Here is a 15,782-nt window from a genome sequence, read left to right as displayed (position 1 = left end):
TGCATATGATTTAAAGCTTGTGAAACAGTATGTGAATGATCAGGAATATATACACAACAATGTATGTTTGTAAGGGCACAGGTTCTGCCTTCTGCTGGAGTTAAAATGTCTAAAGTCATTATATTTTTGTAAGACTACTTTTCATAATTGGGTGGTTTCATCATTTAACAATGATATTCTAATTTAGTTTCATTAAGCCTGTGAGCTGTGTGATTAGCAAAGGCTATTATATATTTTTGTAACCATTGCAGCTCCCCTAAGGGCAAGAATAGCTAAAGAATAAAACCACCATGAGCTATGCTTCACTTGTTATCTAGATTTAACCATTTCCCAATTACTAGGCATGTATGGTAAAGAACCATATAATATGGCAGGTACATACATCTGCGCCCAGGTACAATATCTTGTCCAGTTGTAATATAAATAAGGCCATCAGTATTGCCCACAGAACATATTGCATGTTTCATCCTAAGACCCCACAAAACATCTTGCGATTCTTCCATAGATGGCCAATGGGGAGTAGTGAGCAGTGTGTGGAACATTTCCCTCGTTGGACCAGGCAGTCTTGCATGCAGCTAACAAAGATACTATTTCTACCTGATTTAGGGCAGCATACAGGTGCACGCATAGGGATGGGTGCATTGTAATAGATATTATTTATTTCAATCTCAGTTAATTTTATGCTCTCAGTTCCTGTGTCCTACAATTGTAAAAGCCAGTCAGGTAATGACTCCCTGGCTTTCTGTCTAAAATGCTGCCCAAGTTCACCTAATGCAGCAGTAATATAATCTCTCATGCTAATATGGAATTTCTTCTCAGAAGGTTGCAAATTCTGAGGGTCCACCCTGTGCTATTTTATTTTTTGCTGTAGCATGGGGCACACTTGGTGGGGGTGGGCTCCTCTTCCTCCACTTCCTTGCTTCTTCCTTTTCCTCCTCTGCATCATCAGATGATGAATCTAAGGGATCCCACACTTTTGGGTCCCATCCTGGATTAGTTAGCATTCTCCAGGCTAAGACTTGGGGTAATTTTCAACCATGGGCCCAAGCATATCTACAGGCTGAAGTTTTGAATTGATCATCCTCACAATGCAAGCACTTGGTTAAGGTATTTTTCATATCTGCTTGAGTGAACCATGTATCTTTTTCTAATTTTAATTCTTCCTCTAAATGGAGGACTGTTGTTTTTGCCACCTGTTCTGCCTCTGTGGCCATATGTAAGGCTCCTAAAAGGTGCCAGGCTTTGGCTGCTGCTACTTGGTATTCTCTTTTCCTTTCGCTAAGATTTAGTTGTCCTGCTATCTGTTGCAAAGCAGTTAGTAATCCTACCAGAGTTTTCAGGGCATCCCCGTATTCTCATAGCAGTCCCCGTCCTTACAGGAGGGCAGCCACCCTTTCCCACATGGACACTGCAGACCAACCCGGAAATTCCCCCATTGAGTCTTCCTTCCCTGGACCCATGCCTACTACTGATGGCAGTGTCTAGGACTCTTGGCTGGCCTGCCAGTTGCTCAGGCCCAGACTGAGTTCATACAGAGCTTGGGCTGGTTCTGCTGTAAGACCAAAAACACAAAAGACAAAGAAGCAGACATGGACTTATTGGGATTTACAAACAGGAGAGTTTCTCTGATGGCAGCCATTCCAGAGTTGTAGTGCTCCACAAGGAACTGGAATGCAGGGTGGGTGGGTAATATGTGATTTTAGAACAAAGACATTCCATATAGTATAAGGACAGGGGTGTGTAGTATAGTAATTAAAGGGACCTAAAACCTGATGTTTTACTAAGATTAGTGTGACTAAGATACAATCAATGCCATTTTTATGTCCATGGTTTTATTCTTCCTTCCCCCTCCAGGGAGACTGCTTACTTTCTTGACCTTTGTCCTTGGGTGAAACAGGTTTGTTAGGCTGTTTAAGAGGGGGCCCTAGGCTGCCATAGTTTTTTTTTTTCTCAGTTTTATAGTTTTAGGTCTTATATTTAGGTCTCTGGTCCACTGTGAGTTACTTTTCATTTATGGTGTGAAGTAAGGGTCCAACTTAATTCTTTTACATGTGGCTATCCAGTTATCCCAGCAACATTTTCTAAACAGACTGTTCTTTCACCCACTGTATGCTCTTGGTACCTGTTTTAGTTTTCCAGTGCTGCTGGACTGCAATACACCAGAGATGGACTGACTTTTATAAAGGGGATTTATGTAGTTACAAATTTACAGTTCCTCAGAGGAAAGGCAGCTAACTTTTCTGGCTTTCTCTATCACATGAGAAAGCACACAGTGATGTCTGCTGGCCCTCTCTCGGCTTCTGGGTTCAAAGAGCTTTCCCCAGTGCATGTCCTTTCTGCATTTCCAGACATTGGATTCCGAGCGTTTTGTCTCTCTTCGAAGGCTTCCTTTTAAGCCTCACTCATTGCAGAAGGCATTCCCCTTAGCTGATGGCAGATGTAATCATCCACTGATGAATCTCATATGCTGATGATTTAAATCCACAGCAAGAGAATAACTAGGCACCATCACAACAACCTGCAAAGTTGACACTTGAACCTAAGTACTACAGTACTACAGGGCCCACCCCTTGTCAACTTGATACATCACCATACTTAATCTCTAAATAGAAAACAATAACAGACCTATTTTTTGCCTAACAATGTTCATCTGTCCTGAATATAATGCACTAAATCTTTCCATATACAAAACACATTCATCACAATATCATAAAAGCCTTAAATCATTTCCGTACAATACAAATACAATACTATTTAGTTTGCTAGCTGCCAGAATGCAATATACCAGAAACAGAATGGTTTTTAAAAAGGGGAATTTAATAAGTTGCTAGTTTACAGTTCTAAGGCTGAGAAAATGTCCCAATTACAACAAGTTTATAGAAATGTCCAATCAAAGGCATCCAGGGAAAGACACCTTGATGTATCAAGGAAAGAAGGCTGATGAAATTCAGGGTTTCTCTCTCAAGTGAGAAGGCACATGGCGAACACAGTCACATTTTCTCTCTCGGCTGAAAGGGCACATGGCGAGCAAGGCATCATCTACTAGCTTTCTCTCCTGGCTTCCTGTTTCATGAAGCTTCCCGGGAGGCATTTTTCTTCTTCATCTCCAAAGGTTGCTGACTTGTGGGCTCTCGTGGCTATGTCTTTCTTCTCTGGCTCTCTCTGAATGTCTCTCATTCTCCAAAATGTTTCCTCTTTTATAGGACTCCAAAAACTAATCAAGACCCACCCAAATGGGTGGAGACATGCCTCTACCTAATCCATCTTAACAACCACTCTTGATTAAATCACATCTCCAGGGAGATGATCTAATTACAGTTTCAAACATACAGTACTGAATAGGGATTAGAAGAAACAGCTGCCTTTACAAAATAGGATTAGGATTAAAACATGGCTTTTCTAGGGTACATACATCATTTCAAACCAGCACAAACACCAACTCAAAAACAGTACAAATCTCCTCAAAGTCAGTTACAGGTACGGTCTGTCCCAAAGCAAAATTATCTTCTGTGAATTTAGAGCAAGTTATCTGCATCCGATATACAACGAAGGAACAGTTATAAGGTAAACGATCCCATTGCCATAGGGAGAAATTGGAAGGAAAACAGGGGTCACTGGACCTAAACAATTCTGAAAACTTGCAGGGCAAACTCCATTAGATTTCAAAGTCTGAGAGTTACTCATTCTCATGGCTTTAGAAAGCAGTAGCCCAACCCTTTCCAAGGGCCTATACAGCAATCTTGTTCTCTCCAAACACTGGGCTGAGGATTGCAACATTAGGGAATATTGGGGAGACCATCTTTTTCTTGGACCCACTCTCCTCAAACATCTGGGTGGCAGGTGGATTCTCTGCCATGTCCAGGGCACATGCTCAACACCTTCAGAACAATAGGGTGGCAGTCAGACTTCCCCTAATCCCCAGGGAATTTGGCCCACCCTCTTTGGGCCTAGGACACCAGAATTATTCCTGAACATCAAGGCAGAAATCCTGCCCTCTGCCTCTGGGGGGAAAATTCACCCCCACCCCCTACCCTGCCACATGCAAGGTGGATCCACTCTCATGGCCCAATATTTCTTGGCTTCAGACCTTAGCTTCCACGGTTCTGCCTCTGAGGCTGTTCTTCCTTCAATCTGTCCCTTTTAGTCCAGACTGGCAGTGGTTCCATTTATACAGATCTTGCAAAAGATTTGTTGACTTGGCATGCAGCAAACAAATACAAAAGCCATCACATATCCTTTCCAGATAACTCCATCGACAATCCTGACTTGTCTTGTAATGATGGACTAATCCCATATTTGGTTAAGTCCTTACATAGGATACTATTCTCTGTGATCTCAATTTCTGGAAGCCCCAAATTTTCCAGGCCATCCATTTCTGGTTTGTTTGGACCCAGAAGTACAGTACTAAATTTATCCCTCTCTTGTTGCATTTTATTATAAGCTGCAAGGAGAAACCAGGCTGCATCCTCCACATTTAGCTTCGAAATTTCCCCAGGCAAGTATCCCAGATCATCACATTCAAATTCTTTCTTTCATACAGCACCAAGAATCAATTTTGCCAAACTTTCTGCCACTTCAAAACAAGAGTCACTGTCCTTCCAATCTGCAACAACACATTCCTCTAAGGCTTCATCAGAAGTATCTTTAGAGTTCATATTTCTATGAACGGTCTCTTCAAGGGGTTCTAGGCTTTCTCTATCAAGCGTCTCATAATTCTTCCAGAATCCTCCCCCATCCATTTAAAAAGCCATTCTGGCATGTTTGGTATTTGCAAATGCAGCAGCACCCCACTCCTCTGGTACCAGAGGTACCAAAATCAGTTTTAGTTTGCCAATGATGCCAGAATGCAATACACCAGAGATGGACTGGCTTGTATAAAGGGGATTAGTTTTGTTGCAAACTTATAGTTCTTTGAAGGAAAGACAGCTAACTTTCCTCTGGCTTTCTCTGTCACATGGGAAAACACACACTGATGTCGCCTGGCCCTCTTTCCTGGCTTCTGGGTTCAAACGGCTATGGTGTGTCCTTTCTGCAGCTTCAGATGTCTGGGTCTGAGCTACTTCTTGCTCTTTTGACTCTTCCTTTTAAGTCTCATTCACTGCGGAAGGCACTCCCCTTAGTCAACCACAGATATAATCATCCATCAATGAATTTCACATGCTGATGATTTAAGTCGCAGCAAGAGAACAACGGGCACCATTATCTGGTCAAATTGACACCAGAACCTAACTACTACAGTACCCTTACTGAAAATCAATTGGCCATAGATGTTTGGGTTTATTTCTGGACTTTAATATTATTCCCTTTTTTTTTTGTTTTTTGTTTTTGTCTATCCTTATGTCAATACCACAATGTTTTGATTAATATAAGAAGTGTGAGTACTCGGATTTTCTTCTTCTTTTTCAAGATCATTTTGGCTGTTTTGGATGCCTTACATTTCCATACAAATTTTACAATCAGTTTTGTAATATAAGCCATTGTTGTCTCGGTAGGGATTACACTGAATCTGTCAATTTGGTAGTACTGACATCTTAATATCAAGGCTGCCAATTCATAAACCTGGGATGTCTTTCTATTTATTTAGGTCTTTAATTTCTTTCAGCAATGTTTAGTAGCTTTCAGTGTATAAGTGTTGCATCTTCTTGGTTAAATTTATTCCTAAGTACTATTATTTTTGATACAATTGTAAGTGGAATTATTTTCTTAATTTCCTTTTCAAATTGTTCATTGTTGGTATATAGAAATACAACTGATTTTTGCATAAAAATCTTGTAGCCTGCAACTTTGCTGAGTTTGCTTATAAGCTCTAGCAGGCTTTTTGCTTTGTTTTGTTTTTTAAGTGGATCTTTCAGGATTTTCTCTATAGAAAAATCATGTCATATAGTTTCCTTTCTAATTTGGATGACTTGTATTTCTTTTTCTGTCTAGTTGCTTGGCTAGAATTTCCAGTACAATGTTGAATAGCAGTAGGGAAAGCAGGCATGCTTGTCTTGTTCCTGATCTTATGGGAAAAGCTTTCAGTCTTTCACCATTGAGTATATAGTTAGCTGTGGTTTTTCTTTATTATGCAGTTTATGGAAGAGTATGTTCCCTTCTGTTCCTAGTTTGTTGAGTGTTTTTATCATGAAAGGCATTAGAGTTTGTCAAATGCTTTTACTCCATCAATTGAGAAGGTCATATGCTTTTTTCCTTTGATTCTATCAATGTGATGAACTACAATGGTTGATTTTTATATGTTGAAAAACTTGCATTTTTTAAAATATCACTTGGTCATGATGAATAATCCTGTTAATAGGCTACTAATAGGTTTGCCAGTAGTTTGTTGAAGATTTTGAACTGATATTCATATGGTATGTGGTTTTCTTTTCTAGTAGTTATCTTTGTCTGGCTTTGATATCAGGGTAGAACTGGACTCACAGAATGAGTCAGGAAGTGTGTCCTCTTCTAATTTTTGAAAGTTTGAGAAGCATTGCTGCTAGTTCTCCTTTAAATGTTTGCCAGAATTCATCAGTAAAGCCACCGGGTTCTGGGATTTTCAATACTGAGTTACTCTCTTTATTCATTATAGGTCTACCTTGATTTTTCTAGGGTTTTTTAAAAGTCAATTTTAGTTTGTTGTGTTTCTAGGAATTTGTCAATTTCATTTAGGTTATCTAATCTGGCATACAATCGTCCACAGTATTTTTTTATAATCCTTTTTCTTTCTGTAAAATTGGTAGTAATATTTTCCCACTTTCATTTCCGAGTTCAGTAATTTGAGTATTCTCTTTTTTTCTTGGTCAATCTAGCTAAAGATTTCTCAGTTGTATTGATCTTTTCAGAGAAACAATCTTTGGATTTGTTGATTTCTGTACTGTTTTTCAGTTCTCTGTTATGTTTCTCTCTGCTATAATCTATATTATTTCCTTTCTTTCTTGGCTTTAGGGTTAGTTTGCTCTTTTGTTTTTACTTCCTTCAGAAGTAAATTTAGGTTATTGCTTTGAGATCATCTTATAATGTAGGTATTTATGCTATAAATTCCCTTCTTAGCTCTGTTTTTGTTGCATTTGATAAGCTTTGGTATATTGCATTTTCATTTTCATCTGTCTCAAATTATTTTCTAATTTCCCTTGTGATTTCTGTTTTAACCCCCTGGTTATATAAGACTTTGCTCTCGAATTGCCACATGTCTAAATTTTCCATTTTCTTTTGTTTTTGATTTCTAGTTTCACCCCATTGTGATCAGAGAAGATACTTTTATAATATCAGTCTTCTTGAGTTTATTTTAGACTTATCTATCTTGGAAAATGTTCCATGTGTATTTGAGAAAAATGTGTTTTCTGCTGTTGTTGGGTAGAATGTTCTGTATGTGTCTGTCAGGTCTAGAGGGTTTATAAGGTTGTTCGATTCCTCTGCCTCCTTATTGACCTTCTGATTGTTCTATATCCATTAATGAAAGTGGGATATTGAAGTACTATTATTGCAGACTATTTCTCTCTTCAAATCTGTCAATACTTGCTTCTTATATTAGGGTTCTACTGTTAAGTGCTTATATACTTATAATTATGTCTTCTTATTGAACTAATCCTTTTGTCAGTATATAATGATCTTTTAATAGTTAGATTTTGTTCATGATAAAATTCTGTTTTTAGTTGTCTAAAAGGGACTTATTTTGTTCCCATACCTTAAAAATTATGCTATGCATGGAATTCTATGGTGGCAGGTATTTTCTTTAAGTATAATAAAAGTTTAATTCCTCGTTCTTATGGTTTCGGTTATTGCTATTGGAATGTCAGCTGTCTGTAGCTGCTATTTCTTTAAGGTTAAATGCTTTTTTTCAATGCTTTTAAGATTGTATCTGCCTTTAATTTTCTACTGTTTTACCACGATGTATCTGGTTGTGCATTTAGTTTTATTTACCCTCTTGGAGATTCACTGGGCTTCTTAAAAAAACTGTAGCTTGATGTCTTTCATCAGTTCTGGAAAATTCTCAGCTATTAATTCTTCAAATACAGCCTATAAGTTTTTCTGTTTTTGTTTTTCATTCTGGGAACCCGATTACATTTACATTGGGCCTTCTGTTACGTTCCATTTTGTTGTCTTTGCCTACTGCATTTTGACAATTTCTTCTTACCTTTTTAGTCCAGTTCATTAATTCTCTCATATATAATTTGCTAGTAAATACATCAGTTCGGTTTTTAAAAATATTACGTATTTTTTCTGTATGTTCTACTTTTTTTCTTCCAAATTTACTGTCACTTTTTATGGTTGCTTGTGCCTGTATTTAAAAATTACTATTTTATATTCTTTCCCTGATAATTCCAATCTCTCAAGTGTTTATTTATCTGTACTTGTCTATTTCTGAATGTCCTGTCATGATATCTCATTTCCTTATTATCTTTAAGAGTGTGCTGAAGTTTCCTAAAAAATATAATAGGAATAATTTGACACCTGAGATTATAATACCTGTCTGTGAGGGAGGCTCCTGGGCACACCACTAGTCTTGTTCATGTTTAAGAGTTCAAGGCTGAGGTTCCCTGCACCTCGAAGGTGACATGAAATTGGGAGATGTATCTATGCCAGGGATCCTTTACCTCCACTTCAACATTTTCCTGCATCTTTATTTGGAATCACAATTCAAACACGGAGTGACTTTTTCAGACTCCCAGTTTTCAGCACTTTTACACATATCCCCTTATGCTGCAAGTCCACCACCCTCACAGGTAGGTTTCATAAGCGTCTCTTTCCATCAGCAAATGCCTTAAAGCAAAAACAACTTTGAGTACTGGGATTATGACTTCCTTTTTTTGCTTCTTCCAGGGTTTGATCTTAGATTTCTCACTTTCTTTTTAACTCTTTGATGTTTACAACATTTCACCCAGCTTCTTAAGAGTTACTCCCACTTATCTAGACCATCGTTACTGGGAGTGTAATCCCTCACTCAGGGGTTCATTTTTCTTCCTTAGGCCTTCGTGCACATGACCCTGCTCTTCCCTAGTAGGGAAGAAAAGAGAAACGAGGTAGTGTCTGTGTTCTTTACCGCCCTATTTTGTGGCTCACTTTTCAGAAAGGGGAGAGACGACTTGGAGTTTCTTTGCTCACCGTGTCAAATTTAGTTTTGGAAAGCAGGTTTTATTTTCTATAGCCATAGGGCTCAGCCGAGTAGCCTCTGAAAGTCTGAGCCCTGAACAAAAAGTTAACATCAGTTTTTACACAGGATGACATTAAAGACAAAGTAAACGATGGGCTGGTTTAAGTTCAGAATAGCCCAAAGCTGAACCATTATGGGAGGGATCCCCACCCCAGGAATGTCTTATCTTGCCTACTTGCAGTTTCACCAGTTCCTGAAGGCTAGGGAAGGGGGTTTCTATCCCAGGAATGTACACACTTCAATTTTTACCTAATATATTCAGAAGTAGGTCACGTGAAAGGAACTGCACGTAGCCAGCAACAGACCAGGACTGCCCAACCCAACCACACGAAGCCTACAACTCCCTCATCCCTGGAAATGGCTCCGGGACACCAGGGCTGGAGATGGTAGCAGGGGTGAGGTGGGTTCCAGCCGCAGGTCAGGACACTGGAGGAGTGCCTGGTTCCGACAACAGAGCCAAGCAACACTCACAGATGCGCACGCGCCTGCGCAGACCGGAAGGAGAAGTTACGGCGCCGGTCTCACTCTCTTCCCACCCACGCCCTCGACCTCCGCCTAAGACGTCACACCCGGAAGCGGACGTGCGCCCGCCGCCTGGGCTTCTGGGGATTGTAGTCTGGAGCTGCGCCACATGGAGCGGGCGCTACAGTAAGGGGGTGGCTCTTTTCGCTGGTGTCCTGAACGCACCTACGGGACTTCAACTCCCAACCCACTCGTAAAATGTTGGAGGAACTCAAATGCGTTTCCTTTGGACACTCCTATATAAGGAACACTCATATCTGCCTTTCACTTATTCTAAATTGGGTAGTAAAACCTTTCTAACCTGGGCTTTGTCACTATGAAAAAGCCCTCTTAACCTCCGCCACGTTGTCAAATCTCCCTTTCGGGTCCCTTATCCTGTACAAAAACAATTTTGGGCTTACTTGCAGTTATTAAAACTTAGTCTAGGGTGGTGCAACGGCGGCTTGGTGGCAGAACTCTCGAACTCTTCAAACTCATCCCCTAGTTTGGCCAAGAAGCCACTGAGACACAGTCCCATGGCTCCTACCTATTCTCTAGTCCTTCCTTTCTCTGGAGAGCTTCGGGCACAGGGTGAGCATACCGCCCAGTTTGATGCGACAGCTCCAGCGTTCCGTCTGATCAACTTCCCTTTTACTCTCAAGGCCGGTTTGGATACTCATATATATATATGATCACTTATTCTGGGGCTACTGAAATCCTGTCTTGTGCTCTCTGAAGGCACAGAAAGCTGGTGGAACGGTGTTATCCTTTTCTTTCCAGGCACAAGTGGGACCCTCAGTTTCTCATTGTCGCTAGTGGCTACTTCAGCAAAAATCCAGTTCAATCACCATTAAATATTTGAAGTATCTCCTGTTGTGAAGACACAGAACTGAGTAAGAGATAAAAACATCACTGCCCTCAATCATCAAGCTGTTCACTTGCTATCTATGCACTCTTTTATGTCTATCTATGTTTCACTTCAATAACATTTACACATACAAAATCCCTACTCTCATGGAGGTTCCATTCTAGTGAAGGACATACAATAAACATGTAAAATATGTTAGGTGGTGGTAGGTGCCATGGAAAAAATAAAGCTAGGAAGAATAGGTGTGCCACAGACAGGGACTGCTGTTGTAACAGGGTAGTCAAGGAAGGGCTCTTTGGTAAGAGCAAAGATCCGAAGGAGGTAAGGGACTAACCCATGTAATATTTAGGGAAAGAGGATTCTCGGCAGAGGGAATAGCAAAAGAAAAGTCTCTGAAATAGAACTTTGCTGTGTGTGTTTTAAGTCATTGCAGGGGAGACCAACAGGCCTGGAGCAGAGGGATCAAGAAGAGGAGAAGCCAGATAGATAATGAGGGGACAATGAGTGATGGCAATAGTGTGTGAGGCTTCTGTTTTGAGCTTTTACTGAGTGAAGTGGAAAGCTATTAAAGGACTTTGAGCAGATGAGTGACACCTTAGATTTTTAAAGTATCACTCTGGGTGCTGAACAGCAAACATAAGGAAGCAAGGATGGAAGCAGGGAAACCAATTAGAAGGCTACTGCAAATATCTGGGCCAGAGAACATGGTGGCTTGGGTAAAGGTGGTGTGCTGATTTGAAAGAATGTATGTCCCCTAGAAAAGCCATGTTTTAATCTAAATCCCATTTCGTAAAAGCAGAATAATCCCTATTCAATACTGTATGTTTGAATACTGTAAGGGATCATCTCCCTGGAGATGTGATTTAATCAAGAGTGGTTGTTGAGCTGGATTAGGTGACAAAATGTCTCCACCCATTTGGGTGGGTCTTGATAAGTTTCTGGAGTCCTATAAAAGAGGAAACATTTTGGAGATTGGCGATTCAGAGAGAGCAGAGAATGCTGCAACACCGTGAAGCAGAGTCCATCAGCCAGCGTTTTGGCGATGAAGAAGGAAGACGCCTCCCGGGGAGCTTCATGAAAGTCAGGAGAGAAAGCTAGCAGATGACGCTGTGCTTGCCATGTGCCCTTCCAGCTGAGGGAGATACTGTGACTGTGTTCACCATGTGCTTTCTCAGATGAGAGAGAGAGACCCTGAACTTCCTTGGCCTTCTTGAACCAAGGTATCTTTCCATGGATAACTTTGATTGGACATTTCTATAGACTTGTTTTAATTGGGACATTTTCTCAGCCTTAGAACTGTAAACTTGCAACTTATTAAATTCCCCTTTTAAAAGCCATTCCGTTCCTGGTATATTGCATTCTGGCAGCTAGCAAACTAGAACAGATTTGGGTACCAGATAGTGGGGTGCTGCTGCGTTTTGCAAATACCAAACATGTTGGAACGGCTTTTTTTTTTTTTCTTTTTAACATGGGCAGGCACCAGGAATCGAACCCGGGTCCTCTGGCATGACAGGCAAGCGTTCTTGCCGCTGAGCCACCGTGGCCCTGGAACAGCTTTTTAAATGGATAAGTGGAAGAATCTGGAGGAGTTGTGAGGCGCTTGATAGAGAAGGCCTAGAATGTTTTGAAGAGAATCTTGATAGAAACGTGGACTCTAAAGATACCTCTGACCAGGCTCTAGACAGAAATGAGACGTGTGTCATTACAGACTGGAAGAAAGGCGATCCTTGTTTTAAAATGGCAGATAATCTGGCAAATTGACTAGTGGCTTTGGCTGGAAGGCAGATTTTAAAAGCCATGAACTTGGATATTTAGCAGAAGAGATCTCCAAATTAAATGTCAAAAGTGCAGCTTGGTTTCTCCTCACAGCTTATAGAGAAATACAACAGGAAAGAGATAAGCTGAAAACCGAACTCTTGGGTATAAAGAAACCAGAAATTGAAGTTCTGGAAAATCCTGGGCCTCCAGGAAGGGGACCCCAGAGAATAGTGCCCCACATGAGGTCTTGGCCAAATGTGAAACTAGTCAGCATTTCGAGAAAGCCAGGATTGAACATGGAGTTATCCAGGAAGGATTTGTGGAAACTCCTTATGTCTGATGGGCATAATCGAATGCTACTGCATAGAAAGCCGATGAGAGTGCTTTGGGACCTGTATAAATAGAGCCGCTGCCAGTCTAAACTGAGGGGTTCAGAGAAGGGACACATTGGAGGAAAAATAACTTCAGAAGCAAAACAATGGAGGCTGAGGTCTGAGGTCAAGAAGCCTCAGGCCAGGAGAACAGACCCACCCAAGACCATGGAGAGAGTGTTTGTCCCAAAGGCTGAGGATGGGCATTCCATCTCATTGCAGTGGAAGAGTCATGCCGCCTCAGGTCTTGGAGAGGGTGAAGCACATTCCTTGGGGTTTGGAGAGAGCCTGGCTGCCACATGGAGGGGTTGAGCATGTGCCCTGAAGATGGCAGAGAGCCTGGGTGCAGTCCTGATGCTTGGAGAGGGTGGAGCCAAGAAAAAGGTGGTCTCCCAAAAGTCCCCCAAGGTTGCATTCAAAGAGAGGCAAGCCACCGTGAAGGCCCTTGGAAAGGGTGGGACTGCCACTTTCTAAAGCTCCAAGGATGAATGACTCTGACTTTGAAATCTAATGGAATTTGCCCTGTAGGTTTTGAAACTGTGTGGGTCCAATGACCCCGTGTTCTTTCCTCCCTATGGAAATGCGTATATGTATCCCATGACTGTTCCTCCTTTGTATATTGGCAGCAAATTAAGTTATTATGAGTTTTCAAAGGTCCAGAGACAGAGAATTTGCCTGAGCACAGAACATGCTTGTACCTAACTTTGATGAGATTTTGTACTGATTTTAACCTTGTATTGCATTTGTTACTGAAATGCTTTTAAGTTTTCTGATATTGTTATGGAATGAGTGTATTTTGTGTATGGGGAAAACATGTCTTTTTTAGGGTCCAGAGGGTGGAATATGCTGGTTTGAAAGGATGTATGTCCCCTAGAAAAGCCATGTTTTAATCTAAATCCTATTTCGTAAAGGCAGAATAATCCCTATTCAATACTGTATGTTTGAATCTGTATTTAGATCATCTCCCTGGAGATGTGATTTAATCAAGAGTGGTTGTTGAGCTGGATTCATTTGGGTGGGTCTTGATAAGTTTCTGGAGTCCTATAAAAGAGGAAACATTTTGGAGAATGAAAGAGATTCAGAGAGAACAGAGCAGAATGACATAGCCACGAGAAGCGGAGTCCACCAGTCAGCGACCTTTGGAGATGAAGACGCAAAATGCCTCCAGGGGAGCTTCATGAACAGGAAGCCAGCAGAGGAAGCTAGCAGATGATGCTGTGCTTGCCATGTGCCCTTCCAGATGAGAGAGAAACTCTGTGTTCACCTTGTGCCCTTCCACTTGAGAGAGAAACCCTGAACTTCATTGGCCTTCTTGAACCAAGGTATTTTTCCCTGGATGCCTTAGGTTGGATGTTTCTATAGACTTGCTTTAATTGGGATATTTTCCCAGCCATAGAACTGTAACCTAGTAACTTATTAAATTCCCCTTTTTAAAAACCATTCTGTTTCTGGTATATTGCATTCTGGCAGCTAGCAAACTAGAACAGGTGGTAATGGTATAGGCAATGAGTAATGTTCATCTTCTTATATCCTGAAAGTTGGTAGACATGACTTACTGAAGCTTGGATATGGGATGTAAAAGAAAGGAATCAAGAATAGTTCACCACTAAAATAGATGGCAATTAATATTTTAAAATTTCAATTTATGTGTGAGACTAAAGCAAAAAATGTTTATTTGGTACAAAATTTATACTTTGACCAGTGCATTTCCTAATATAACTTATGTAGATAGCTTGATTGAACACCATAAGTACTTGGAACCTTGGGTAGGACATGAAATTTTGTTGGTTTGTCCAGAGTGATGCCCCGATGAATCCCACAGTGATTTGACCAGTGAGTGCAAAAGTATTTGCAAAGTCCCCTTTGGGGAATGGTGAAAATGGGGAGAAATTCAACTTCCCCAAGTTGAATTCTTAATATTCTCACAAGCAGTGTGGACAACCAAAGCTATAGGCTGAGCCCCCAGTCTTGGGGTTTGTTCATACGAAACTTAACCCCACAAAGGATAGGTCAAGCCTACTTAAAATTAGGCCTAAGTGTCACCCCCAAGAGAGCCTCTTTTGTGGCTCAGATGTGGCCTCTCTCTTCAGCCAACAAGCAAACTGACCACCCTCCCCCTGTCTACGTGGGACATGACTCCCAGGGCTGCGGACCTTCCTGGCAACATGGGACAGAAATACTACAAGGAGCTGAGACTCAGCACCAAGGAATTGAGAAAAACCCTAGAATGAGCTGAGAATCAGCATCAAGGGATTGAGAAAAGCTTCTCGACCAAAAGGGGGAGTGAAATGAGACAGTGTCAATGGCTGAGAGATTCCAAACAGAGTCGAGAGGTTATCCTGGAGGTTATTCTTATGCATTAAGTAGATATCACCTTGTTATTCAAGATGTAATGGAGAGGCTGGAGGAAACTGACTGAAAATGTAGAGCTGTGCTCCAGTAGCCATGTTTCTTGATGATTGAATAATGATATAGCTTTCACAATGTGACTGTGTGATTGTGAAAACCTTGTGTCTGACACTCCTTTTATCTACCTTGTCAACAGACAAGAACATATGGTGTAAAAATAAATAGGGTGAACAAATGCCAAAATAAATTTAGTTTGAAATGCTAGTGATCAATGAAAAGGAGGGGTAAGGGGTATGGAGTGTATAATTTTTTTTTGTTTTCATTTTATTTTTTCTGAATAGATGCAAATGTTCCAAGAAATGATTATGATGGATATGCAACTGTGATGATATTGTGAATTACTGATTATATATGTAGAACAGAATGATCAGAATAGTAATGTTTGCATTTGCTTTGTTTTTTTTTTGGTATTTAAAAATAAATAAATAAAAGAATGGTTCGCCACTGCTTGCTCTGAAAAATTGGGCCTTACATAGGCGTTTGTTTTCTGCTGAGCTGGGGAAACATCTCTGAGTCCATATGGCTACTGGTTTCTGCTGCCCTATCCTGTTCTTGATGGGATTTAGAAGTAGGAGCAAGAAATTCTAGTTTCCTATATTGGCAGCACTAAAGAACATCTGAAATATTGAGTAGTTATCCTCAAATTGGGGACAGGAGGATTGCTTGGAGGCTTTGGGGAAAAAAATGTTTCCCCAGTCTTGGGCTTGAGCACCTGGAACGATGGGGTTCCTTTTTTTTGGCACGG

The 15,782-nt window shown here is 40.8% G+C and overlaps 1 long non-coding RNA gene across 2 annotated transcripts in view; it reads left to right on the top strand.

Annotated features, from left to right (window-relative positions):
• Positions 1-15,782, top strand: part of LOC143659647 (uncharacterized) — a 33,842-nt gene that overhangs the window by 4,932 nt on the left and 13,128 nt on the right. The window contains exon 2 of one of the 2 annotated variants that reach the window (XR_013163628.1): positions 10,412-10,524. This is a non-coding gene — a long non-coding RNA (uncharacterized LOC143659647). Of the gene's footprint in view, positions 1-10,411; positions 10,554-15,782 lie in introns of those variants that run through there. The other variant, XR_013163627.1, reaches the window with a different exon arrangement.

This window comes from Tamandua tetradactyla, chromosome 16, assembly GCF_023851605.1.
Source record: "Tamandua tetradactyla isolate mTamTet1 chromosome 16, mTamTet1.pri, whole genome shotgun sequence".
NCBI lineage: Eukaryota > Metazoa > Chordata > Mammalia > Pilosa > Myrmecophagidae > Tamandua > Tamandua tetradactyla.
This window is presented reverse-complemented; position numbering and strand designations above follow the sequence as displayed.